This window comes from Coturnix japonica, chromosome 2 (genome assembly GCF_054131305.1).
Source record: "Coturnix japonica strain WE chromosome 2, WE-NBRP24, whole genome shotgun sequence".
NCBI classification, from domain to species: domain Eukaryota; kingdom Metazoa; phylum Chordata; class Aves; order Galliformes; family Phasianidae; genus Coturnix; species Coturnix japonica.
In genome coordinates, this window is record NC_140664.1 from 70380265 (window position 1) to 70406970 (window position 26706).

Consider the following 26706-nt stretch of genomic DNA (forward strand, 5'->3'; position numbering starts at 1 on the left):
GAGCTTGCTCTGCCTAAGGTTCAGGATGATGGTTCAGGATGCCCACAGTAAGTCATGGCAATATATCTGGTCCTGCAGCTTGTTAGTAGCAGGAATCTCCTTAAATTTCATGCTCACCCTACACACTGTGAAGCTAAAGGGAAGTAAAAAAGCACAAACTGCAGTGGAACAGGCACAGCTGCAGCCAGTCAACAGCACTTGCAAATGTGGCATCAAACATTTCTAAGTTTTTCCAAAACACATCAGAACAACAAAATTGTGCCAACTGGAATTTCAAGTATTAATGATCAACACAAGATTAGACTCCAAAGCTTATCTAAATGACACTCCCTATTCTTAATGATACTATGCAACATCTGCCACTGCTAAGCTACAAGGAATTTCCATTCTAACTAGTTTGGTGTGCTTTATTTTGAACTTCCTGTTGACAAGAGCTAATATACCACCACTAAGAAAATCCCCACTTTTCATGACATTAATGTCAAAAGCAAATGATAGATCTTCCTTTTTGTCCATGTGAGGATTTTTTGTAACCACAACACAGTAAGTAAAAAGGAATAGAACCCTTGGGATGTCAAGTGGGTTGGTAACTTGGCTAGCTGTTTGGCTCAGCCAAAACAGGAATAGGAAGTCAAATTTGCCTTTGACACAGAAAAACAGAAAGTTTATTTTTGTTAACTTGATAACAAAACCTTGGGATACATTAACTCCTTCAACTGAAATGTTTACAGTTCAAATAGGATGTTTTCAGAAGATATTTGTGACACTGGCCTATTCTAAGGTCAAGGATTTTCAGAAGGTATTTGTAAATTCATGCTGTTAAAGCGGTGGAAGTGTATTTGACAGAGTCGCCAACTACATCTGTTTGGTTGTAGCAAATTCTCTTCTAAGAAGAAACTCAGTGAGCTGTTGGGCTTCTCCAGCTGGAGACCAATCCTTCAGAGCAGCCGAGGCTGCGTGCAGGGAGTAGCGTCCGGACTGCAAAGCAGGCAATCCAAGGCAAGTAGGGACACGACTCACAGCCAGGCCTTGAAGGTGACAGCAAAACACTTCTTAGTGCCAAGGCAAGCATGCAGAATTTTCCAGTAGGCAAAAAACATCTGAGCTGAGCAAAACAATGAAAGAGATCTTCCACTGAGCTCTGTGGGAGCACTGTATAGTGAAGAAATCAACTGAACTCCATATATTGAGAAAATAGTACCTATTTACTTTTTATTTTTAGAAGAGATGATCTGAGTAATGGTTTCTTTTCAGAGCTTGCAGTGATTCCTTTAACATCTCAGTCATTTCAGTCTGTGAGGCCAAGAAATCCGCAAACTTGAAAGATTATGGTGCTGCCATCTTGTTTACTGTCAGTGTCAATGAGTACTTTCACACAATTTTGGATTTACATCAAAAGGAATCAAAGAACAAGTTTGTTTTCCTTTTACAAGTTTTCTGTGCCTGCTCAGTGAGTAAAACTAAAAACAATGAAGGTTTAGTTTGCCCTCTATCTAGTCATTCAGTCAAATATGCTGTGTATTATTATAAATAAAACATGCTGTTCAAGATAACTAAGATAAATACAATAAAGGATTATAAACTACCTTCAACCAAAGAATGTCTCAATGATTTAGAACATTGGGAAGGGTATCAGGCATCAAAGACTGAGAGTCTAGTCTGAAGATTACATCTTGGGGGAGTCACAATAGTTAATACAACACTTTACATTAAGAAAACAACATGAGAAAGTATTCACTGTGCTGTAGTTTGATAAGAAATAATACAGAGTCATTAAGAAGTAATGGAGGAGGTTTGGGAACATGATATGAGAACAGCTTGTTTTGCAATGAACACCTGCATTTATTGAAGTAACTGACACTTATTCTCGTAAGTGGTTGTTAGCCTCATCGGAGCATACCCTGAAATCTCTGCCAGGTCCTCAGCAATCCAACCCTACCAAAGTCAGCTGCAACAGGAGGTGAGAGAAGGACAGAGAACACTACAGCTCCAGCCAGATCTGCAGAGGCAGGAAGGGGAAAGAAGCTCCTGTAGCAATCCCTATTTGACCTTCTCTCTCCTAGTTCTCTCAATGTCCACATTTGCTCTTCCTCTTTTTGATCCCGCTTGCTGCACTCCCTCACTTAAATTCCAAATTTCAACTTTCATTACAGAAATAATTTCAAAGGAGAACAGAAAGCTGTAAACACAGACCTGAGCCTTAAGATCCTTAGAATCTAACAGGCTGGTCCCTACATTACCCTATACAGAAAGTCAAAGCCATGACAATGAAAATGCTTCCAATGGCTCCTGTAGGCCTGTTCACGTATGCACAGATAAGCAACTGGTGATAGTTAAAAGCTGCCCTTCCAAAACATCCCAAACACTCCAAACAATGTACATCTAATAACACAGTACCGAAGGATCTTATAGCCTTGCTATACTATAGCATGACAATCTTCTAAAAAATCTTCCTAAGGATACCCTTCTGGTGGATGGGCCCTTAATTAAGGCCATGACCCCCAAAAAGGTCTTTTGTCATCTCTATTAAATAATTAAGAATCATAGAATCACCAAGGTTGGAAAAAACCTAAAAGATCATCCAGTCCACTAAACCATGTCCCTCAACATAACATTCAATAGTTCCTTGAACACCCCCAGGGTTGGTGACTCCACCACCTCTCTGGGCAGCCCATTCCACTGCCTGACCACTCTTTCTGAGAAGAAAAAGAGATATGGGAGGACATCTCAACTCCTTCTTTACTCCTCTCCCCACAAGTGCTTGTTTCTTTAATTTGTTGGCCCAGTAAGCCAAAAAGAGGGAGGCTATGTCAGCAAGGGGTTTGAAATTGGTCAAACCATGATGGCTACTTGAGTGTTTGCAATAAAAACAGTGGCCAGTATAAAAAAACACACATCCTTAAAGCAGCATTAGCTAAATGTTATATACATTTACTCCACTCTAGGCAAAAGGCATGATTTTCTTTCCTATAAACCTTCCCTGGAGAGTGTGATGGAGACTCATCACTATTGAACCCATCAGCGCAAACGTGAAGAGGTGTGAAGGGCTCAAGACTGCATTTTCTCCATTGTGCCAAACTTCATGGAGTAAGTTATTGCCAGCCCTCTGTACATTACCATAGTCCTAAACTGGAGAAATTCCACCAAGACAGGTTCCACGATCAGGGGTTAGCTGAAATTTCTCCAGCAGCAAAGTCTCAAGTGAGTACACTGCTAGGCAGCCCACAAGGTCAGCTTTTTTTCCTCTTATTGACTACACCTCTATAACCTAAAATTTATTTTTAAGAGGGGGGTGGAGTTTTGGGGCAGGGAATACTAGCTTATTTTCCTTCATCTTCTCCCCGCATCCACCCACCTGAATGCTTCCAAAATTAAGAGGAGCCAGAACACATGAACATTCCTATATACAGTTCAGACATAACCAGAGTCAGCCCGCACATCACAGCTTCTAGTTAATCTCAGAATTTTCTTGCATGCAAATGATTAGTCTATATGCTAGCTGTCATAAAATATGTTTTTCCTTCTGCATACATGGCGTTTTACAGCACCCAATTTTGAGTGATCTCTAGCTGTATATTCATGAGCAAGGAATTCACCCCTAAGCCACGCTGATTTATAATAGATAAAAGTGCAAGTGTAGGTAGCCATCAGGGACCTGTCTAAGTACCTGAACATAGGGAGACAGCTCTTCTGCTGCAATATTATTTTTTTTTCTTTTTACAAGCAAACAGAGCACATAAAGGCTTTCAGATCTGCACATTTCCTCATTGACAGTCTGAGGATACAGTATTTTGTGTAAGCAACCATGAATATCAAAGCTTCTGTTGGAGACACAGACAGCGTCCACACTTTGAATGACTCATGTCTTATGCTCTTCCTTCTCTCCTCATTATTATAGCAAAGTGAAAGGCAGAAAAGCTTGCAACAGACACAGACAAATAGCAATATTCTCAATTAAAGAGGAGGAAAAGGAGCACAACAGTGAAATGGTATTTTTTCCTTTCTAGTAAAAAGTGATTTTGTACTGTTTGCCTCCTGATCAGCACCCCTTGTCTCTCCATCAGACAAAAAGCACGTAGAACAATTCCCTGTAACTGCTATGTCTACAACAACCTCTAATGCAGAAGAAGAAAATCCATACAAGAGATGTGTTCTATCGTGTTTAAAGCCACATGCACAAGCTAGAATCTTTCACAGTAGTGTTCTGACTGTGGCTTCCTTGACCAGCATATCCAGACCAAAATCAAAATGTATCTTATCAAGTCACAGCTCTGGAGTTCAGTCCTACACCAACTCATTCAGCTGCCCTTATTTATGGCCTTTGAAGTCTGTCAGAAGAATACAAAATCTCTCATTAGGTTTCATACAAACGTAGTTTCAACAAACTGCCTTTTGACTAAAGCCTGTCTGAAGCTACCTCACTTGAGAGGAGCTAAGCATTCTCTCAAGTCTGACTTCCATGGCCCCAGTTGCTGTGCCTAGCGCTGGTTTGGACAACAGATGTGTTGACCCACTCAGAAAGAAGAGGCATAATGATGCTCACAGAATGGTCCAAACTCCAGCAAAGTCAAAACTGTACTTGCTGGTACCAAGGGCATTCAAAGAATCACTTGATAGCATTTCTAAGTAAAACAACATTTTATTCCTGTGCTTAAACAGTGGATTTTCCCTTGGAGGCAGCAGATTCCCCTAGAAAAACAGTAAAAAAAAAACCCAAACAGATCTGGGGCAATCCATAACCTTATCTCTTTATTAAAATAGAATAAAAGGAACCAGATATGGGGAACAAACGTCATTGTGTGCAAGTATCTACACATACCAAGATATCTAGGAAACAGCATCAACAAAATATTTTTCTTGTATAGCCACCTTTATTTGAAAGTGTTTACAATGCAGTTAACCAAGTCATGATCTCAGGTACTGAAATTTCCACACAATACCTCTGCTCCTCCCTGGAAAATAAGAAGTTGGAGAAGCCCAACTTAAGTGGGAAGTGTAATTTGAGATACATTATTTTTTTATTATTATTATTTTAATGTTTTAGGAACTGCTAGCAGTGATCTACTTCGTGAATGTAATGCCCACTCTGTTCCTACTCAGTTCAAACCATTTACAAGAGACACAGAAGGATTACTGAACACTATTTTTCTACTGATCAGCACAGTGTTATTTGGCACAAGCACCTCCGTAAATATTTGTTGAGGACTGGGTAAATTTGCTGTGTACGATGGCCCTCAGACCTGTACTTCTCTCTGTCAAGTTAGAAGGCTCATAGTTGAGCACTGGAGCTCAGCTGTGCTTCAGCAGAAATACAAAATGATAGAGGCTGAGCTGACTAACATTGCTATCTCTCCCGCATGATCTTTTCGGTTTTGTTCCACATTACCCTTCACAAACAAAAAGATGATTAATTTTGAGATGGAATGAATGTTAGGCTATTCCTGGCTGTTGGGTTATGAAGGGAATTTGTGAAGTGCGTTACACAGGACTGGGCACAGAGTGGGAGAGGCCACAGAGAGAGAAGGGGACTGTAGTCACCTTTCAGCAAGCAGGCAGAGGAAATAGACAGGTTAAGCCTCACAAATGCGAAGGCAATGTATGCTTGGGTACAGGAGGTCCAGTGGACTCAGTTAACAGTGACACTGGCAGCTTGCCACAGTATTTTGTTCATGTGTGCTTGTGATCCATGGGCCTAGAGATGTAATTACAGTCTCAGATTTCACAATACTACCAGTCTGGGAGATATTTATGGGTCTGATATGTACAATCAATCTGCATTGCATAGTTTCAGGTATATTCAAGAAAACTCCCTCACTCACAAAGGAGCACAGCAGGTCTGTTGCCTTTTTTTTTTTAAACCACACATCAAAGCAATATGCATCACTGGGTCTCACTGCTATAAGTCCCTGAGAGGTCTGGGCAGAGCAGGTTACAGGCACAAGACTCAGACTCGTATAACAAATACTTTCAGCAGTGTACCAATGAACCAGGAACCTGGTTAAGTATTAGTGCTTCTTGTTTTCCTGTAAAGTCACTTGCTGCTTTCCATAGTTGCATTTTAAACTGAAGACTTAATTAAGGTCAAGTGCACGCTTTCTTCCTCCAACAGAAAGGAAAGGTCAAATAACCACTGCCATGTTGTTTATTTGTTTTTAGAAAGCTTCTGAAGCTTTTAGAGAATACAGCGTAACCCAAAAGCCCAGCTAGAGAGGAACATTTCCGTATCGTTGGCTATTTATATTATTGACTTATGCTCTGCTCAAGCACAATCACCAAAATATCACTATTTGCAGGAAAGAAGAATGACTGCCAGGAAGGAGCACATGGGATACAGAACAACACAGGGAAATTAAACTCTATCAAGTTGCCAAATTCTATTCCCACATGAAGCACAGGGAGGTTTCTATGTTCTTCTACGAGTAGACAACACTGTTTTAAATATCCTCATTGCACAGTTAAGATGCATGGGAGAAAACAAGTCTGATTCTTGTCATACTGACTTGGATCTGGAATAGCTCCACTTTATTCTGAAGGAATACCTCCCTGTTTACCGTAGCTCTAGATGTTCTGCAAACACATTCTTCCTAATCCATAATGTAGAGCACTTCTTTCAGTATCATAACTACAGCCATCCCCTTATCAACGTACTGTATTTTTTCCAAAGTAGCTCACATTTACCATGAGAAGGGCTTCCGCCACTTTCATGCTATGACAACAACCCACACACCCACTCATTTTCAGGCACAGACAAGTCCTAAATGGCAGGAGAATCAGGCCGGCTTATTTGTTTTGGAAAATATTTAAGGACAGCATTTTGAAACTTCTGCTTCCAGAAATGTTGGTATTCCAAACTCAGTGTTCGTCCTTAACCAAGACCACTTGCCCTTGAGGCTGAGGGCAGCCAAACATATCACGTTACTGTGCCTGCTCACAGCCGGCTGTAAAGCTGCACAGGGGCAATTCAGTCACAGCCTCTCTATCTGCTAAAATGTATTTCTTGAAAACACTGACTGTCTGCTTACTAAGGGGATGGGAATCAGCCTGCGATGTTTCCTTAACTATCATCATCCTAAATATTTTACTACTTATACTGCTCTCTGAAGGAGGATATTTGATATTGCCATATACAGTTAGGAAGCAGAGTGCCTTCTTACTACAGAAAATGCAGAGCCTTACTATAGTCAGAGTGAAACATCATTATTGAAGAACCTCTGTACTGAGAAAGCTCTACAAAGAGAAAGAGAAAGCAGTGCCATACCAGTAAATGCCATTCTCTGTTCTTAGTCAGGGGGGAAAAAAAGAAAAAGAAAAAAGGAAAAAAGAAAAACCAAACAATGCCTACTAGGAAAGCAACATATTGCACATTTGCTAACCTGAAAAACTACATAATCCTAGACCTCAAGCAGATAACAAGTGTACGTAAACACTTGGAACATAGATCAGAATATTTTTTCCTTCACGACACCAGCTGCACAGTGCTGGGACATAAGAAATGGTTTTAAATCAGAAGAAAATCTAAATTTTAGGCTAATCTAAATTAGCCTTCCCTTAAATCTAAAGGAAATCTAAATTCAGGCTCCCTCTAGCCCAAGCTGTTATGTCTTCAGTATAAAGTGAGTTCTTATGTTTAAGCTACAATAGATATATGACATAGTATGCCATCTTAACAATTGCTTTCCACACAGCTGCATGTTCTAATACTGCAGCATTTTCAACCCCCTCATACAGATATTGCTTTAAAAGTTACACTGACAGGAGTAATTTCACCCTTCTGGCAAGTACTTGATGTCTGATTTTCTGTATCTTTAATCATTCAGACTCCAAGATTTCCCTTTTCCCTCAGTTCTAAGCACCACATGGTTAGATTTTAACCAAACCACAAGTAACATTTATTCTAGCCCTTTAATCACTCTGTTTCTTACTTTGTCTATTAGTGAAGCCTTTTCTGTTTTCTTACATTATAACTTACATTATAATCTTTGGTTCTCTGCTTTTTAAATTATCTTTTGCTTTTAAGGGAAAAATAGGCAGAAAGCTGTATTCCAACATACCTTGAAAGGAGAGTAGTATTCAGTCCCAGCTGTTTGACTTTTCAATAGCTTCACTCACACTCCAGCGCTCCCAAGAATCATGTCACAACCACTGCAGCTTGCAATCAGAAGCAGAGGCAGATTCCTCTCGCACACCCTTTCTCTTCTCTGTGTATCTGACGGCTGTGCACTTCATAGGACTGCAGAAGGACATGCCTTTCAGTTTCTTCGCCACTCCGATAAATAATCCCTTCCCTGCTATTAAGAGCATGCTGCCATTATATCTTAAAAGCACGTCACAGCTTGTATGCAGTAGCTGTGGGAAAGCTGCATTTATTTATACAGGAAGCTTGAGCACAGCACTTCCTACTTCCCATCTGAGTCTCAATTCAGCGGCAGGTGATTACTTCAATCCTGTCAGATTCCAGCCAGTGCATATCCTACATTCTTATCAGTGCTGCTTTTAACTCCCATTTGTGCCCCAGCGAGATAAAACCGAAAGAGATAACGCAATAGATGCAACACCCCAATTGCCATTTAACCTGTTTCAGGATAGCAGTCTGTACGGGTTATACCCACTACCGGAAGATGATGCCTTCAACACTGCAACTTCTGCTTATCTCCGCATGTGAAAAACGTGGGCTAAAAGTGATTTCTTCACAAGCAGAAATCTAAACTCAGAAGCACCAGCATGATTTCAAATCTGAGTGCTTAGCAATGATGCTTGTGCTCAGTTTATTCTCACACGACACATTTTGACATTTTAAGACGTGCTTGTGTGCAAGAGGGGTGGGAAATACTGCAGTTCTGTGCTTTAATCCTGTGGGTGCAAAGAAACAGGGGGGAGGTATTGTACCATAACACCACATTCCCCCAAAATTTTCCTGCTGTAGGAAATGTACCACAGCCACAGATACGAAGTACAGACACACCAGAGTGCAGAGGGTGCAGAAAAACGGGGAGAAGCAAGTAGAGATGCTAATCTATAATTTTCTTTAAATTACGAAACAAGTTTACTTTATACTTCATGCAATTCTTGCTGGCATTTTGCCTTCAATACTGAGGTACAGGCATTTCTTCAGGGGTTTGCAGAAGCTCATAGGTGAGCTTTTACCTATTTTCAGACCACTATACTGCATCAGGTGAATTTAAGGAGACGACAGAAAGATTGTAGAGCTTTAATTCAGCTTCCTCATGGCTCCACATTACAGCTTTGTCTGAATTAACATTCACTCTTTCCCCTTTGAAATGAGCACAAACTTTCTCTATTTGGCATCAGTTTAAGTCTTTTCTCCACACAGGAAGGGAACAGTATCCAGCCATTCCAGCATGTGGGACCACACTGATCTTACACTATTCATCAGTTGGATCAGGAAGCCTAGAGCCACACCACAAACCTTGCCAGTTAGGCAAGTGGAGCACTTTATAGCAGTAATAACTAATCGTCAGCAGTCAGCAATCCCAGACAGTTCTCAAGAAACACTTGGGATTCAGATCTACTTTTTGGGCTGCAGAGCAGTCATGAAAATATGGAATTCTGTAACTAAGTTCATAACTGGAAAGGAGTGTCCTACGGTAGTTCGTTTTTTATCCTCCATCTTCTGTTCCAGTATGAAATTGCTTAAGCCCCTACCACTTTTTCACTACCTCCCCTCCCTCTCTCTCTCCCTCCATTCGAGCTCCTGTATCTGGGGAGCTGTTCTTCCAAATTAACAAAACTAGATTAGCCCATTAAAATGCAGATAAATTCTGGGAACTCCCATTGCAAAAATCACATTATATTTTTATTCAGTTTCCTACTAAGTGTATCTTTGCGTGAAAGTTATGTGACCACACAAATGTGCAAAACTGCTTATTACAAATTTCCCTTCAGCTTCACAGAATTGGTGAGAAACATCAGGAGAGTTCCTCAAGATACTTAATTTTCTGGAAACGGTTAAGATACCCTCACAGCAACCATTCCACTTTGAGAGTAGCAAATCCTAAACAGTGGTCCCCATGTCTATGTGGAGGACAATCACTTCTGAAGCTCTGTGGGTAGCTGGTATTCCCAAGCTTCTTTCTTCAGTTCTGTGTTTGCTTCTGTGCTACTTATCCTAGATCTTCATGGCAAAGAGGAGCCAAAGGTGCCACGACACTGTGCCAGAATGAAAGCTATAAGGACTTGCGCTGATTAATGCTGATGATTCTATCCATCACCACCACTGAAAGTCCTCAGCTGGACTGTTATGAGCTCTCCTGTCAAAATGATTTTTCTTCCAATAGCACTTCAAGCCCAAGTGCTTCACAGTTTTATAGAAGCACATTTTCTTGGCAAGTTAATTGTGTAAAGTGTTATGAGTCATGCTAAAATTTCTATCCAGCTGAAATGCCTACATCTCTTAACTCTCATCGACTGATTTCCTTTTTGAGCCAACCAATAAAAAAACACAAGTAGGGAGTGTCTCACAATGCCAGTCATAGCAGATACTAAGCCCTCCCACTGTTTTCTTTCTTCTTCAATGAACAGCAGCACAAGGCACAAAACAGAGGGAGTCCGATTAATTTTTTGGTTGCTTTTAACTGACACTTTTATAGCAGAGAGGTGGGGGATTCTATGAGTCTCTGTGATGATACATGCCAAATCACAACATCACAGTGAATTTTCATTTAACAGCCAAAGAGTACAGGGTGGCAGAGTTAATTGCTAATGTTGCTGTGTCATCCTTGCAGCTACTTGAAATACTTACAAAATGACTAAGCCACATTGGTGTTAACAAAGTTATTAATTTATGACATAGTTGGGTAAAAAAGCAACAGTTTGACCCCTGCAATGGTCTCCCACATACCACAATCAGAATACCATTAACAACAAATGAAAACACTGAGTTAGTGTAAAACTAACAGAGTTTCATTATAGGAAGGCTGCTCCAAAAGTAATGCTTCTTGTTTTATTATGTTGGCCGACAATGTCGTAGGCTCACATTGGTGGTTTGTCAGTAAAGGTTGAACTTTCCTGCCAATATCCCATTACATTTTGTTACTATGTCAGAGCAATGGAGCAACCTGACAAATGGCATCTGCTATGGAAGTGCAGATGAAGCAAAGGTGTGGAATGGAATACTTCCATGTGGAAAAAAACGGCACCCATTGGCATCCATCTGTGCTTAAGGAATGCTTATGGAGACCAAACAGTGGATGTGGGCACAGTGAGGTGGTGGGTGCTGCATTTCAGCAGTGGAGACAGTGACAGCAGGTCAGCTCTGCTGGTGTAAATTGTTACTAGTGAAGCATGCAGGCTCTTGTTCATCTCAGGTGAAAACACTCAGCTAATGGTGGTGATTATGTTAAAAAAAAAAAGGAGTGTTCTGTAGCTGAGAATTTGCTCTATAAAACAGTGTTATTGTGGCTTTGTAGCTGTTTCATGGAAATAAATAGGAGGCATTATTTTGGAATATATAATCATATATTCCCCTATATAATCATAGATAAGGAATCAGAATTAGCCTGTGAGGAAATAAAAACAAATTGTCAGTACTCTCATTCACAGTTTTTCAACTAATAAGAAATACTCTGAAAAATAATTGCTTTCCATAGACACAAAGTAAAAACAGGTTGTGTAAAAAACTTTCTTCTATATTACTTCTATGCATACCAATTATCTGTTTTCCTACACACACACACAAAAAAGCATTTGTATATGTGTATGCAAGAGATATAGTTTCACAACAGATACTGATGTGTAACATAACCAATGCTGAAAACAAAACAGGACTTTGCACAGTAGTTATAGATACTATCTGGAATTTACAAGCGTGACACAGTGATATCATGGGCTAAGGACAGTTTTCTTCAATGGGAACTATCTTATAGGGGCATTCCGCCCTCAAAAGTCATTTGTGCTACCTTCATGAAGTTCATACTTGACAAAAAGAATCTCTGTTCTACATAAATATATATATACTTATCGAATCACAGAAACAATGCTAGAAATCAAATGTTAGTACAAGAAACCAGATCTCAGAATAGGTGCAAGAAAACCAGGATCACACCTTTTCTTGTTTAAAATACCCTATCACTGTACAGATCTGACTTGGTATGCAAGTCACACTCCAACAAACCAAGTCTGAAATCTTTGTTACTACCCTCAGCTAAAAGAGACTAAAACTTTAGTACTTGGTGTTTCGTAGTGGAATGAAATAAACGGAGTTAAATTATTTTAAAAGAATAGTAAGTAGAAATCCAAAGGGCTTTTTATTTTCCAGTTAAAAAAAAAAACAACAACAACTGAGTGTAATGCTGCGCTGTCTACTGAACATTTACAATCATCATGATCTGAAAACGGATTTGTCTCAGACAGTCACAAAAGAAGTGGTAAGGTGACTCTTGCTCTATGAATAAAGCAAAATTCAAATCATCAAAATATGTTGGCACAGCAGACCATCCCCAAACACAATACAACAACATCGCTTTCACAACGTTGAGTGCTAGATGAAAGGAACAGCCTCAGCAGAAAACAGCACAAAGACAGCCTGCTTTACCCAGCTGGGACAGCTGTGGTTGGGGTGCTCAGAAATCTTGGTTTACATGTCAATGCTGATTGCTCTGACAGCACATTTCTGGAGTATCAGTGCAACTAGTCTTCTTGGCAAGTGTTATGAGTAAGTGCATTTTCCCCATAGGCCATCACAATCCTTCCCCTTGACCTTCTCCTATGGCAAGAGAAGAGAATGAACCAGTCACAGGCTCATAAAGCAGTGCGTGCAGACCACAGCCCTCCATATGACAAGAAGAGCTGTTATGCTACCTCAGGAGCTGCTGGGAAAAAAAATATGAAACCAGAAAGCCTGCCTTGCTCTTGAGCTTATGGATAACACATACAAGTATGGAGTTGTCTGAGTCTTCTGAGGATCAGGTAATAGGTGAGAATTTATAGCTGCAAAAAGAATCATTCATAAGGTAATACAGAGGGGACCATACTGCCTACACACAAAGAGGAGACAGCAAAGTTATCTTGCTCTTTCAAAAGTAAGCAGACGTTTTCAAGAATATATAAAGATTGCATGGGAAAAACTCAAGGCTGGATTAAATGACTTTATTTTCTATCATACATGCTCACGAGCAGCTCCAGAGCGTGGCATGGGCATGCACAGACGTTTTTTTCCTTTTGACTGTGTGCCCAAAGTGATACATTCTGTTGACTTTTAACCACATGTTTTGGTCGTGTACCTAGAATTGAAATGATTCCAGATACTGGAATCAGTTTAAAAACAGAGAGGGAAAAACCGTACTGGCAGCTAACACAGGAAACTTTCTCTGTAACAGAACAGGTCATCAACCTGTCCTTGTCATAAGATAAAAATGTGCCTGCTGTTTTAACTTCTCCATTTCTAGTCTTTTTTTTTTCTGTCCTGCCTCAAGCTTTTAGCTGCCCTATTTTGGAGATATTAAAAGACAGCTTTATTCCTTCCAACTCCAACCATGCTCCGAGATGAAGGCTTTGCCTCAGCCTGTTGTGGCTCTATTTGTGGTAGGAGGTGAAAAGTGGGGGGAGAGAAGGGGGCTGGGGAGGGGACATTTAATGTGGAAGCTTAATAATACATTTCAGCCTAGACTTCACTGCTTTAACTATAACTTCTGGAGTCATGGACAGGAAAGACAGAGATAAGATTGAGGCACCTACTTTTATGGCTATTACAGCCAATGACAGGGAAGAGCAGCAGTTATATTGATCTCCTTGATTTCAAGTATAAATTCTGAGTCTGCATAGATTCCATGAGTTTTATCTTTCTTCAACCAGGTTATATGAATTTAAGGTAATGAAGATATGCTTAGTGAAGTCTGTCAACTAGTAACTAACTAACTTTTCTCCTTTGATTATCCTTAGGACAACTTGAGGTTTGCGGATCTGGAGAAAAGGCAATTTCCAAAGTTATGAAGCAGTCATTGGTGCAGGGATGCTGCCTTGTGGAAGAAACAAAAGAGGTTTTAGACGAGAGTAGAAAAAACTGGCTTACTTTTGTGGAAGAAGTCCTGACAACCCCTCATGTCAGGGGTGTTGGAACTAGGTAATCTGTAAGGCTTTTTCCAAGTCAGGCCATTCTCTGACATTTCTCTCACTTCCCATATGACCCCAGTTAGCTCCCACTCCCTCTGCAGGAAGCAGACAGTAAGAAACTTCCAGGATCTTGAAGTGTGCCAAGGAGTTACAAGAGAACATGAAGTTTAAGGAGAAACAGGGGCTAACGGGAAACCAGTTGATTTCCTTGTAATGAAATTAACAGCATGAAAAGAGAAAGATCATAACATTCTCCTTCCCTCCCTGCTTTTGATTTACGCATAGGATACATTTGCTGTATTGGAGGGGGGAAAAAAGCAAGTGAAAAGAAGGAAAAGACTTTTAGAATATTCCTAACATTGCATGGGGAAAAAAAAAAAAAAAGAAAAAAAAAAGGGAAAAAAAAAGGAAAAAGCTGTTTCAGTGTAATACATGTTGCTATTTTTTGTTCTTTTTTTTTTTTTTTTTTTTCTAAGACCAGCTCTTAAAATAACCTTACAGGTTATTGCCTAGAGTCTCAGCTTTTTGGGCAGCATAACCTAAATTCTGACAAACAGCAATTCCCAGTAGACTTGCACAAAGCAAAGGCAGTGGCAGACATCAGACACACAGAATCTCCAACATCCTTGCTGGTGATCACAAACACCTCACCAGTTTCTGGGTATCCCAGGGGACTCACTGCCGTGGGCATTAGCTACAAAAATGGCCAGAGTATCTCACTGGGCTGACAAGAACTAGAGCAAATATTCTGCTTCCTACTGAGCAAACCTCAGAGAAATTACCTAGCGCAATTCAAGAAGAACCAAGAATCCATCTGACATCCTTTCGTAATACAACCATTATCAGAATATGTCAGAGAAAATATTAATAGTAACAGATTCTTATCTTTAGATTTAAAAAGTATCAATACGTGGTGTGATATGCAGAATTCAAACTGGGTACATGAGAACAGCATTTGTAGAGCAGGGGATAATTCAATTTTCACTATAGTTTTACTCTTGATTGTACTGGTTTAAACGTTCAGAGTTTTTAGCAGTTTTACTGTGGTGGGTTTTTTTTTAGGAAGATTTATTTCTCTTCCCTTAAGCCAGATGACAGGAAACATGAATCAAGGCTGTTTAAAAAGTAACATAACAACTTCCTTTGTCTTCATTGATAACATTTTTGTTTGGGAGACCTAAGTGGATATTTGCGTGTATGTTCACTGTGAGAAATCTTTTTCCAGTGACTCACCATTTTGATGAAATATTTTACATAAAGCCAACAGTTGATCTTTTGTGTCATTTCTTCTGTTGTCAATAGGATTAGGAGAGAGAGGAGGGAACTGAAAAACATGTAGGAAGAATAAATGAAGTTAATGTTTCACAGGAAATTGGATGGATGCTTTGCTGCAGTTAATTTCCAGTACACAAAACAGAATACAGAATGAACGGAGATAGTGATGGTGAAGGAAATACTCCAAGAATCAGCTTTAGCTCACTGACTGTCTCTCTGGGAAACAATGAAATCATTTTAGCCTGCTTCAGCTGGCCAGAAGCACCCAAGAAATCTTTTGTCATTTAGTGAAAATCGGAACATGCAACACCCCAGGCATCATCAAATCTTGAGTTGGATACCAGCTGGGCCAAGAGGCCCATCCATCTCTGCACTGATCTAGACCACCCAAAGTTTGTTACTGGTGTTGTGTCAAGGCTTAAGATTTCCTCCTATTACAGTATTTCCAGACTGATGACCAATGAATTCTTTGTTGTCTTTGTACCATCAACAGCCCAACAAACTTATCTTTGCAACTGAAAATTCTATTTTAAGTTAACATACTTAAGGATTTGATTGTTAAATTGATTGTTTCCAGGCATGTTGATAAAACAAACAATGAGAAAACGACTTCTCTCATTCAGAGGATATCACAACCATGTTTTTTTCTTGGGAATGAAGATCTATTTATCGGGTGGGTTTTAGGCACCAAACTTGTATGAGGAAAAATTAGAGAACAGTAAATTTAGTGAAACATAGTTTCTCTGGATTTGTATGGCAAGCACTACTAAACTTTAACAATAAAACAGTAAGCCCCAGATTTCAAGTATCACTTACAATGTGATCCTAGGCAATGTAAGTTATGACACATGCTGATTAGTGAGTCCTGCATATGACACCACTTTTCTGACTGGATGCTACCCCAAAATGAATACCAGCAGAGCTCTGCCTGCCCTTTCACATCAGTGACTTGAAAAGTTGTCAAGTATACTGGCATAGGAATAGCATAATCCACATCATCTGTTTCCCTAACACATGAGGATAAGCACAACACTTAACTCAGTTTCAGACCTCCAAGGATTTTACAGAAACATGGCAATAGTCACTGTTCTCTACAGTCACAAGTCTCAAGTCCCCTAGGTACAAACTTTTTGTATTTTGGTTGCCTCAGTGTTTTATTATGGACAGTGAGAAGCAAAGGGGAAACGTTTTCATTTGACTAGCTAGTTCTGACCAATGAAAGCTGATTTCAGGACATCTGTTACAGGCTTTCTACATACTTAACAAACAAATACCTGCAGCAGAAAACACTATTTATTCTATGCTTTACTAGAAACATACTTCAACTTTGGAAAAGTAACCAAATCTCAGTATGCACCTAATGTTCATTTTTAATGATAATCATTTTTAATTCCCCATAAAACTTCTTTGCCAGGAAAAAATTCCCCCAGGTTTCTTGTATGCTATGTTACAGACTGTAAAATGTGCTGCATTTCCAGGCTAGCAGCTTCAAGTTGAAAGCAAAGTAACATAACATAACATGTTCAACAGGGAAATCAGAAATGAACAAACAGAATGAAAAGTCAGTCATGACAAAAAAGGCTTTTTTGTTAGCATCCCTGATCTGATGAAATAGCTTTTATTTGTTTGGAAGATAATACAAATGGATCATTCAAACAGTACAAAGTGCATGCATGGCCTATTTCAATCAATCTGGCCTAGCTAAGAAAGATCAGTAGAACAGATAAATACCATGCACACAGCATTTAGAAATGCTTGAATGCTAAATGCTAACATAAAATGAATAATGAATGCCTGCAGAGAAGCCATGAGACCATGGAAGGCCACTGTACTTTCTGAATAATTTCCTGATTTCTTCCTTCTGACTTCCCACTTTCTTCCCTTTGACTCTTTAGCACTTGTGGTGTTTGTCTTATGATCTCAGACACACAAAAGGTTTTGCAGGTGATACCTGAAGCATCCTGGCTGATCAGCATTGTGTTACTTGCCTGAAACCTGTGGACCAAAGTCCACTCTAGAAACCTAAATCTTTTCACCTTTCCTTCAGAATAATTATTTTACTCCCTCAGCAAAAGTCCAAGTTATGTGATTATGGCTGTAGTTTATGATTATTTGTGTCTATAGAGATATATAGCACACATCAATGCATTTCATATTCTGCCTTAAAAGGCTTTCTCTGTGAAATGTGATGAACCAACAGTTTTCCTGATAGAATGTACATCTGAGTTCCTGTTTTACTGGAAATGTAATATGCATGACCTCAAATTTTTATGCTTGTCATTAACATGTGCATAGGTTCATCAGAAGGTAACTTCTTTAGGTAACACCTGTTTGACAGGTCCTAACCTACTAGTAAAAAAGCTTATAGGCTGTATTTTGTGAGAATGAGTTAAATTAACTAAGTGACCTGGTATAATTACATTTTTTTTCACAGATTTCTATATCCCACTCCAAAGTGGTTCCTTTGTGAGGTAGCACATGGGAAGATGCATTGTCCCAAAGAGGTCTGAGATGTGATCAGAAGCAACAAGGAAGAACTATAAAACAAGAAAAGTAAGGGAGGAAAGGTGTGACTGGAAGAAGACAGAAGCTACTTTTGCTTACAGTGAAATGATTCAGGGTACTTGACCTGTCTTCTTTAGCTTCCTTTCCTCCTCATCAAGAAAATAAATTACCAAAATTCTTGACTGACAGCTGACTAGTCACCACTGTTGGCTGACCACAGACAGAAGCCATGGAGGAAGTGAAGAAGCAGAAGGAAGAGAAGATATTTACCTTATGAATAACAAGGCAAGGTTCTTTATCTAAACAGAAGGGGCCACATAAAAAAAAGCAGGAAAGGATGAGCAAGCATGACATTGGCAGAAAACAAAGGAACAATAATGAATTACAGAGAAGCAGAAAGCAGCAGCAGCAATCCTCCCAGGGCACCCTGTCCTGAAGGCCTACCCTTATGAGATGGCTGATGGTAACACCTAATGCTGACGGAACAGTAACATCTTAGACCACACCTTTCCTTTTGCTATTTCCAGAATTGCTTGTTTTGTCACTGTTAAAACAGATTTTCAAACAGATTTTAGAAACTGAGGCAGAATGCTTTTCCAGCCCTAAGCACCACAAGAAACACTGCAGCATTAGTTGATCTCAAACACTGAGTCCCTTGACTTCATTATGAAGCTGAAAGCCTGAGTGAGATCAACCAAAGCACAAATATGGATTTTTTCATTTTTACACCTTTTCTCAGTTTAGCCACAAATCCCTTCCCCACCTGCCCTCTCTCCTTCAAAAAACACCACTGTTTCAGACAGGTATGTGAAGAACTTGTTTTAGTAATCAGTTGGGTGCACTGATTGCTTCATCATCACACAGATACTGTCAACACCTCACTGCGGAGGTGTTTCTGGCAAGGTTTGCATTTTGCTTTGTAGCCTTCTTCCACAACCTGAGACTTCTCTTAACAAAGAAGTCATTTTACTGACACACAGAACTGAGAGGAACTTTCCCTGGCATCTGTAATTACAGCTTTGGTAACTGAATTTCATGAAAAATGATATTTAGAAATCATTCTAGTAGAGATTAGCTCACTTTTAGTGCTGATTAGAAGCTAGAAACAAAGCAGAGTGTTGCAACACCACAAATCAAACTATGCTCCAAAGACCATTCTGGAAAGCTCTCTCTATGCAGGCCAGCTACTTGAAACATAGATGCAGAAGTATGCAGATACCAGGCTCTAGAAAGCTCTGTCTGTCCATCTCCATGCTGGTGGGTTGGCACAGCTCTGCAGAGGAGTTAGCAGCAGCGTGACTCAAACCCATTGCAGCCACACAGAGCACTACCTTTCCTCAGAGTCCAAGACCCAAATTCTGCTAACACTGTCACCAAGGGATCAAATTACCTCAGCCTTTGGGTACGCATTTCTACATTTAGGGCTGACAATAGCAGGACACAGGGAAATGGTTTTAAGTTAAAAGAGGGAATATTTAAGTTGGATGTTAGGGGGAAGTTCTTTACTAGGAGAGTGGTTAGGCCCTGGAACAGGCTGCCCAAGGAGGTTGTTGATGCCCCATCCTTGGAGGTGTTCAAGGCCAGGTTGGATGGGGCCCTGGGCAACCTGATCTAGTAAAGGTGTATGTTTGGTGGCCCTGCCAGGCAGGGGGGTTGGAACTACATGATCCTTGAGGTCCCTTCCAACCCGGGTCATTCTGTGATTCTGTGATTTAAAAGTCTGATTAAGCTGTTTAATTGACACAAGCAATGCCTTTATCAAGCCTAACTTCATTCAAGTAGCAGATCCCCAGTACTTCTTGGCAACTGATGCCCAGCATGCACAAAGGGAACTCTGCTCCCTGTATCCTCACGTCTTGAGCATTGACTTGCTGTAGTTTTCAATTTCCTAGGAAAACCTTTATGTTTGAGAAGTGCCACTGGCTCCAGAGCAACTTCCTTCCAAGGAAAAACAATTTACCTTTTTCCCAGACAGCTCCAACTGGATCAGTCCTCTTTTTTTTTCCACCCTCTTCCCACCATACTGACACCTGCAAGAAAATGCAGGATCAGTCCACCTGTGCTCCTCACAGCCTTGTCTGTCTACGGTTATAGACATCCTTACATGAAAACTGCCTCACACTAGATAAAACTACACTGAAGCTAACAACAGCTGACAGCAGCAGTGTCAAGCCTGAATGTTTGAAGGATCACACAGCATGTTGTCAACCTGCAGATTTAGTTAATTACATATGCCATGTAATGTGATCATACAATTACGTTGTTTGTTTTAATATACGCTCAAAACAAAACTGATGGCTGCTAATGAGCTTTTCAGCTTCTGTTAAGGCAAAATCACTCACGCATTTAGCACTGTCTGGGAAGCTGCTAGGAAACTTGGACCTAGGCTTTCCTCTGCTCCTGCACCCTATCACATTCATAAAGCTGCTGAGCAAAGAGTTCAACTATCAAGATAAGACCACCTGAAAACCACCTCTTAATATTTATTCAATGGCTTCTCAAGAATAAGATAGATACTGAATACTTTAAATAATGTTTATATTTAATATTTACCTCAACACAAAAGGGGATTAGTTAGGAAAATATGAGACTGTCTAGTCAAAGTTACCACTACAAGAAGCAGCAAATATTAAGGAAAGAGGGAAAAATAAAAGTCTTTGTGATAATTGAATAGTGTCTGGCATCAGGAAGCTGAAGAAAACTCTCTGTATGAAGGAGGCATCGTGCCTGAAAAAGATGCACAATTAGGATCAGCTGTCACAGGGCTTTAGCATATAGAATCATAGGTTCCAATCCATAGGTTGGAAAAGACCTTCGAGATCACTGAGTCCAACCACAACTTAACCATACTACCCTAACAACTCTCTGCTAAATCATGTCCCTGAGCACCACATCCAAACAGTTTTTAAACACATCCAGGGATGGTGACCAAACCTGTGGAGCCTATTCCAGTTCTTAACAACCCTTTCTGTAAAGACATTTTTCCTGATATCCAACCTAAACAAACCCTGGCACAACTTGAGACCATTTCCCCTCATCCTGTTACCTGTCACCGATGAGAAGAGACCTGCTCTGCTCTCACTGTAAGCACCTTTCAGGTATTGGAAGAGAGCAATAAGGTCTCCCCTCAGCCTCCATTTCCCCAGACTAAACAGCCCCAGTTCCTTCAGTCACTCCTCATAGGGCAACATTACATCTTCAGCCTCCACCAAACTGGTTCATGAGGAACTTTAAGTGAATTCAGAGACACACAGCTGGAGGAGGAAGTTGCTGGCGTTCCTAATTGCTCTCTCTTGATGCAATTCCATACACCAGCCTCAATTTTGAAGCTCCCTTTCAGTAAAACTACTGCCTGTGCTTCCTTTAACAACTGTGAAGAAATATGAACACAGAAAGCAAAATTTCTATTTCATTAGTACAGATGCACATAAAAGGGAATGTAGCTTTGCCTTCATGATTTATACTGCCAATAGAAACCTTTAACTAAGTTACAGTAATATTATTCAGTTGAACTTTGTTTTGTAGCAAACATATGTGAGCTATAAATCTCAAGAAGCAAAAAATCTATTTAGCTGCAAGCACTTTTACATCACCAGTGGGTTGAGGCATGTTTTCAGCATTTTCTCTTCAATGGCAATGTCAGTTGATTAGGCAGATTAGATATGTCTACCAGTGCAGCTCCCCATCAAATTACAGGCTTTCTATCCACAGCAGGCCTTCAATAATTCCATTTTCTGTGGAGATCAAAATGTATCTTTGGAACAAAACAAAGCCCTCTACTATCCAGCCACTCACTGAAAGTTTTGATAGTATCTTAAGAATACAAAGGCATCTAAGAAGCATACCTACCACTCTCCATGTCACCCTGGAAACAGCAGATTGAATGAAAACTAGTTGCCTATGGAATTATGACCTACATTTAGACCCCACAGCATAACACAGCTGCAGAGCCCTTGTCCTTCCTCTTCCAACCAGCTCTTGCCAGCCCAGTGCAGCACATACCGACAGGTGACCAGCAGCAGCCACACAGAATGAATTAGCCACTAGCTGCACTTCTCCCAGCCTTGCAAGAACTGCTGGAGTTTGAGCAGGGAGCCCCAGAATCACCACAGGGAACACAGGCAGCCAAAGGGATAGAAAGGGTGACTGCACACACTGTGTTTTCCTCAGAAGCTAAAACTGTAGCTGCTTTTATAAGACATTGGGATGCTGTTTGGTGTTTCTCTTGAGGAAACACATCAGAATGACAAAGTTATCAGAAGATCCATCTTTCAAAAATATCCTGGTATTATTATTTTTCATTGGGACACATCTGCTTTTGGAAGTTTACTCACACAGTTAAATCAAGAGAGAGAAAATAGCCTGGAAGCACGTTGCATTTTATTACTGCTTTTAGAAGGTGACCTACAAATATCAGTGCTGCTGCCTCAGACTTTGGTCCTCAAGTCTATCTTCCACTTCCAGAAAAGCCACAGAGTAGCAGAACTGCTGTAGTTTCAGGATGCACTCACAATTCCTCCATAAGGAAGGGACTTGTGGTGTTTTTTGTTCCCTCTAACTGCAAGAGATCAGAATGATGTCAGTGAGAGATTTAACATGGCGTTAGCTTCCATGTTATGACAGAGATGTCAACAACAGTCAAATCATTTTTTTGCATTTGTATTTTTAAACTGTTCTCATAGAGACTAAAATAAGATTTGCTCTGTGGAAGAAACCCACAATCCAAAGAAGTAGGAATGTTCTGGTTACTTGAGAGTAAGTCTACAGGATCCAGCATTAGTTGGGAACCTATGGACAGGCTGTGCCTTGGAAAAGAAGTAAAATGCAGAAGAGGAAAAATAGGGACATAACCACAGATTTACTGTATTTTGAAAGCATGCTTGGATGCTTTACTCTGGAGTAAAATTTCTTTTTCACCCCAGCCCATATAAAATTCCCCACTTCAAGCTGAACCACAGAGCAGAAAATCTGGAGCCATCACCTTTAGATAACAGTGATTAGATAAGAGATAATCCTATCTATCTATGCATACAACACATAAAAGTATCTAGCTGCAAAAGTAGCATCCAACACCCACTTTCCTAGATTATCAATACATTCCATTTCTATGAAAAGGGATTAGGACTAATTACTGCTTTTTGTATGGCTTCTACATATAAACAAGTCTGGTAAATTTAACCAAAACCACAGACATCTCCAGCATTTCCACCCCTAGTGGTATAATAAAGTAACAGTGATTGATTTTGGATCATTACCACCCATTCTTAATGACAGAAGTCAGGGTCTAATGCTCACACCCTGCCTGCACAGCACTGTCCTCTCTTTTCTTTATTCCCCTCTCTATAATCCAGGAACACATTACCTTTTCCTCTAGAAAAAAAAAAGCTATGCCTTTGAAGGACAGAATCAACAGGGCATGTTCTAAATTAAAGAACATGTTAAGGCAAATAGAATTTACCATACATGAAAGAGGATTCCCTATATTTGTGTGACCATCGGTTGGATTTCTTTAATCAGAACTAACACGCTCTGAAGGTGCTTTCAGTTCACAGAATCACAGAATCACAGAATCACAGAATTACCCGGGTTGGAAGGGACCTCAAGGATCATGTAGTTCCAACCCCCCTGCCTAGCAGGGCCACCAAACATACACCTTTACTAGATCAGGTTGCCCAGGGCCCCGTCCAACCTGGCCTTGAACACCTCCAAGGACGGGGCATCCACAACCTCCCTGGGCAGTCTGTTCCAGGACCTAACCACTCTTCTAGTAAAGAACTTTCCCCTAACATCCAACCTAAATCTTCCCTCCTTCAACTTAAAACCATTTCCCCTAGTCCTGCTATTATCAGCCCTTTCGAAGAGTTTACTCCCTTCCTGGGAGTAAGTTCCCTTCAGGTATTGAAAGGCTGCAATGAGGTCACCCCGCAACCTTCTCTTCTCCAGGCTGAACAAACCCAACTCCCTCAGCCTGTCCTCATAGGGGAGGTGCTCCAGCCCCCTGATCATCTTTGTGGCCCTCCTCTGGACCCTTTCCAAAATCTCGATATCTTTTTTGTACTGAGGGCTCCACACCTGGACACAGTACTCCAGATGGGGCCTCACAAGAGCAGAGTAGAGAGGGACGATCACCTCCCTATCCCTGCTGACCACCCCTCTCCTGATGGAGCCCAGGATCCCATTTGCTTTCCGGGCTGCCAGAGCGCACTGCTGGCTCATGTTAAGTTTCTCATCTATCAGGACCCCTAGGTCTTTTTCTGCCGAGCTGCTCTCAAGGACAACTCCTCCCAGCCTGTACAGGTGCCTGGGGTTCTTCCGGCCCAAGTGCAAAACCTTGCACTTTGCCGTGTTGAACCTCATTAGGTTCACCCGAGCCCAGCTTTCCAGCCTGTCAAGGTCCCTCTGAATGGCATCCGTTCCCTCCACCGTATCGACTGCACCACTCAGCTTGGTGTCATCAGCAAACTTGCTGAGGGTGCACTCCATTCCCTCATCGATGTCATTAATAAAGATGTTAAAGAGCACCGGTCCCAAGACAGACCCTTGAGGGACGCCACTCGTTACCGGCCTCCACCTGGACATAGAGCCATTGACCACCACCCTCTGTCTGCGGCCTTTCAACCAATTGCTTCCATCTAGTTGTCCACCCATCAAATCCACCTCCCTCCAATTTGGAGATGAGGATGTGATGGGGGACCATGTCAAAGGCCTTGCTCAGGTCCAGGTAAATGACATCGGTCGCCTTCCCTTCATCCACCAACGCCGTCACTCCATCATAGAAGGCCACAAGATTAGTTAAGCATGACCTTCCCCTGGTGAAGCCATGCTGGCTGTCTCGGATCACATGCTCGTTCTTTATGTGATCAAGCATGTTGTCCAGGAGGATCTGTTCCATAATCTTCCCAGGTACAGAGGTGAGACTCACCGGCCTGTAGTTCCCCGGGTCCTCCCTGCTCCCCTTCTTGTAAATGGGAGTGACGTGACCCTTCCTCCAATCATCCGGGACCTCACCTGACAACCATGACTTCTCAAATATGATGGACAGCGGCTCAGCAACCACCTCAGCCAGCTCCTTCAGGACCCTGGGATGCACGCCATCTGGCCCCATAGACTTATACTCATTCAGTCTAAGGAGGCACTCTCGGACTTGTTCTACCCCTACAGTGGGGAGGGATTTACCTCCTTGGTCCCCACATAGAGGTATGGGGGTGCAAGACTTAGGTTAATAGTTGTTGATTAAGCTCACAGGCTCTCCCTAAATCCTAGACTGCATTCATGGGGTGAACTGCCAATTATATTAAAAAAAAAACTTCTCCTTGACAAATTATTTGATACCTGGCTGGCATTTTCATTAGCCAAATCCATTTTGCAAGCTTTATGAACTGTGCTGCAGCCTATGTTATTTTGGTTCAGCGATAGCTAGAAGCACCGGTTGAAACAGATGCAAGCCTGTCATTTTCTAGTCTAAGACACCATATACATCATGCTTTATCAGCAATGAGAAGTAGAAATATCACAGTAGTCCATATCTTAGTTGCTTTGTCCATAAAGCATCCAGAAGACATTATTTTAATAAAGTCCCACATCCGTAGCTCTGTTTTGTGTGCAGCAAACTGAACTACAAAAACACATTCAAGGCAGACCATGCACTCATCCTGAAAGAAAATGAAAGCACTTTGATTCTGGAAATTGACTGATATGACATCAGCAATGTATAGGGTAAAACAGCTGTGCTATCCTCCGTGGAATGACTTCAGTGCTTCTCAGCAAGACCAGCAAAGCTGAATGCTACTGCCCTGAGGATGAGAAGAAATTAACTAATTTTGTCTTCATATCTGGACCAGAAACATGCAACTTGGTTAGGGGAGAAGAGCAGGGAGAAAGCCAAGAAGGAAGTGCTAGGAGGTGGATTATAGTGGGTGGTGAGAAGGAAGCATCAATACTTAGAAGAAGTCTGGAAGGACTCCCAAATCACCATACAGAGTGGGTGCCAGCAAGGAGCAACAGAGTTATGCATGGGGAAGAATGTTTAGGAGATAATTTGGGTCTGTGGCAGTTTTCCTTCTCCTTCATTATCCCTCCTGCTTGTAAATTCACAGCCCTCTCTCAGATAACTGATATTTTGAGTCATCAAGTTCAAAGAATCAGAAAGAAAAGATGAATGGAAAACTCTCTGAGATTTTGAAACGGTTCAAAACCATCTTCTTATTGCATGCTGGCTACACCATTACCTTTATTTACTTCCAAAAATGACCACTTGGAAGCTGAACATTTGGTAAGAACAACCACACCAAGAGCTAAAAATAGGACAGTTTTACCTGTGGCTACAAATTGTACAGTAGGATCGGGAAAATCCAAGAAAATGGGGTACTTGACATCCAAATAATATCTCGTCAAATTACTCTGCTGCTCTCAATACTATTTAACACACAGAAGCCTCCATTGGTTTCTAGGACATCAGTCCCACAAAACAATTATCTCACAACCTGTCTTTCAAGTCTCGTTTGCTTCCTGGATGATTGACTTGCCATAGGGAAAAAATGCCCTTCATTTTTCTGAACACTCAACCTATGCACTTGAAACAAGTGTGTACATTTGTCTGTATGCAAAAGCTTTCAATTTCAAAGCACAGTTGTATTAATTTTGATACATCATTTCAAGCTTCCTTCAGACAATATGCTGCCTAGAGTGATGTAAATTGCATTTCATAATAATGATTTCAATTTGTATTGTTTCTCCCTCTCTCTAATATCAATTATTTTCTACACCACCACAGTGTCACTGAAAAATACTAAAATACATTAGGCACAAGGACTGCTTCACAAGGGAAAATGAAGAGGATGTATGAAGAAAAATATATCT

General features: G+C 40.8%; 1 protein-coding gene and 1 long non-coding RNA gene across 5 annotated transcripts in view; one reads left to right on the forward strand and one right to left on the reverse strand.

The window, feature by feature from the left end:
• The window catches only part of RNF144B (ring finger protein 144B), a 73845-nt gene that overhangs the window by 33081 nt on the left and 14058 nt on the right, over nucleotides 1-26706 (reverse strand). Inside the window, exon 1 of one of the 2 annotated variants that reach the window (XM_015854746.3) lies at nucleotides 8052-8514. The exons of the other annotated variant lie outside the window; for it this stretch is intronic. The gene's annotated coding sequence lies outside the window, so the exon portion shown is untranslated. Of the gene's footprint in view, nucleotides 1-8051; nucleotides 8515-26706 lie in introns of those variants that run through there. 2 annotated transcript variants of the gene reach the window in all.
• LOC146761930 (uncharacterized) lies at nucleotides 13289-18035 on the forward strand. 3 transcript variants are annotated; one of them, XR_014943553.1, is made up of 3 exons: nucleotides 13289-13339; nucleotides 13897-14077; nucleotides 17777-18035. It is a non-coding gene; the product is annotated as an uncharacterized LOC146761930 (long non-coding RNA). The 3 variants fall into 3 exon arrangements; XR_014943552.1 differs by having other exon boundaries at nucleotides 13301-13546; XR_014943551.1 differs by lacking the exon at nucleotides 13289-13339 and adding an exon at nucleotides 13393-13539.